This window comes from Colobus angolensis, unplaced genomic scaffold (assembly GCF_000951035.1).
Source record: "Colobus angolensis palliatus isolate OR3802 unplaced genomic scaffold, Cang.pa_1.0 Scaffold187, whole genome shotgun sequence".
NCBI lineage: Eukaryota > Metazoa > Chordata > Mammalia > Primates > Cercopithecidae > Colobus > Colobus angolensis.
In genome coordinates, this window is record NW_012115010.1 from 2,177,620 (window position 1) to 2,180,143 (window position 2,524).

Here is a 2,524-nt window from a genome sequence, read left to right on the forward strand (position 1 = left end):
GGTCTCGATCTCCTGACCTCGTGATCCGCCCGTCTCGGCCTCCCAAAGTGCTGGGATTATAGGCTTGAGCCACTGTGCCCGGCCACATTGATTTTGTTTGAGACAGGGTCTCACTCTGTTACCCAGGCTGGAGTTCAGTGGCGCAGTTACGGCAATCTCAACCTCCCTGTCTCAAGTGATCCTCCCACCTCACCTCTGGAGTAGCTGGGACTACAGGTGTTCACCAACATATCCAGCTAATTTTTGTATTTTTTGTAGAGATGGGTCTTGTTATATTGCCCAGGCTGGTCTTGAACTCCTGGGCTCAAGCTATCCACCTGCGTTGGCCTCCCAAAGTGCTAGATTATAGGTGTGAGCCACCGTGCCCAGCTATAAATTGATTTTTTAAAATGTTAAATCAGCCTTGCATTACTGGGATAAACCTCATTTGGTCATGACGTATTACCCTTTTAATATGTTGTTGAATCTGATTGGCTTTTTTTCAGACTTTTCACATGCATATCCATGAGGGATATTGGTATATAATTTTCTTTTCTTTATAATGTCTTTGTTAGGTTTTGATAGGGAGGATGGCTTGAGCCCGGGAGGCGGAGGTTGCAGTGAGCCGAGATGGTGCCATTGCAGTCCAGCCTGGGCGACAGAGCAAGACTCAGTCTCAAAAACAACAACAACAACAACAACAACAAAAAACAAAAAAAAGAGATGAGGACTCACTATGTTGCCCAGGCTGGTCTCAAACTCCTGAGCTCAAGCAGTCTTCCCACCTTGGCCTCCCAAAGTGTTGGGATTACAGGCATGAGCCACAGTCCCTGGCCTAATTTCTTACCTCAAATTCACACCCTGTATGTCCAGACTCTTAAGTGTGGCCACCACGGCTCTGCCTGTCTGACTCCTGTCTCCCTTTCTAGTCTGTCATCTCTCCATATCCCACTCTCCTCGCCCCATTCATCCTTCATCCTTTCACCCATATGAGAAACCTGGGTCATTTGTGACTCCTCCTCACTCCGAAGCTCCTGCCCTCCTACCCTTGATGCTCTCCTCATCTCCCAGTACCAGAGCCAACACAAACCCATGTCTTCCTACCCTTTGGCACTTGGTGCTGAGTGCTTTGCATATTCAATCTTCATACCTACCCTGTGCCCAGTTGGCCACAGCTCTCCTCTCACAGATGAGGAAACGTGTATGAGGTCACGCAGCTATTAAGAGCAGCACACAACCCAAAGGCAGGTCTGGCTGACTCCAGACTCTGGGATGCTACTCACTGCACTGTCTTAAATCTGTTTAGTCTTCCAGTGGGACCACTGCAACCATGTCCCCCTCCAACTTGGATTTTCAATGACCCCAGAGTGAGCCTGCTACATATCACTTGCCTCTGGTCACCCCCAGACTCCATGTGGCCTCTTGGTCTGATCTCTACCTTCATTTTTCATCTCTTGGCATCCATCTCCTGTCCCTCACCCTAAGCCAAAGCTACCCCCAGAGTACCGCAGGCCCTTCTGCACCCAATGCCTTTGCAAATGCTATTTCTCATACGTGGAAAGCCTTCTTCTGGCAAAGTCCTACTCATGCCTGAAAGCCCAATTCAAACAATCAGTGTAATCCTCTCCATGACAGACCTGGCTGTCCAATCTACGTTTTTCCTTACAGGCGTGAGCCACTGCACCCGACCTCCGGTTAATTTTTTTTTTTGACGGGGTGTTGCTCTGTGGCCCAGGCTGGAGTGGTGCCATCATAGCTCACTGCAACTCCTGGGCTCCAGTGAGCCTCCCAAGTAGCTGGGACTACAGGCTCATGCCACCACACCTAATTTTAAACATTTCCTGTAGAGGACAAAGGTTCGCTATGTTGCCTAGGCTGGTCTTGAACTCCTGGCCTTATGTGATCCTCCCACCTCTGCCTCCCAAAGTGTTGGGATTGCTGGCATTGAGCCATCATGCCCACCTAATTTTTGATCATTTTTAATGCTGGCTCATGCCCTTCTGGGAGAGAGGATCCCCAAAAGAAAGCCACCATTTCAGTGAGGGATCTGACGCCCCTATGGGAAGGGGAGACCCAGGGCACTAGGGGCAAACATCTTTGCTCATTGTTTCAGAGAAGAGTACAAGACACCAAGGAAGCGCTCAATGAAAATCTGCTCAAGACTGCTGCTTCTCCCTGCAAAGCCTCAAGCATCAAGCAGGGACAACTGGATGTGATTTTTTGGATCTGCAGTTCAGGATAATTCATGAGTCGTTTCCTGTGCACAAGGCCATTGCTCCTTCTGTGATCTCAGAACCCCTTCAAGAACCACCGACGCGGCAGTCCCTACCCCCAGGCGCGCATGCGTGTCCGTGCGCGCACGCGGGTGTGCACCACGCAGGGGCTGAGGCTGGGAGCCATAGTCAGGGGCACCAGGTGGGCTTTGGCGGGGGGTCGACCTGCCTTTCAGGTGCCGCGGGTTTGGGAGCAGGGGAACGGGCCCCGGGCCGATTCCTGACCGCCCCCTCCGCGTCCCGCCCCCACTCACTTTCGCTTTCCGCGCCCA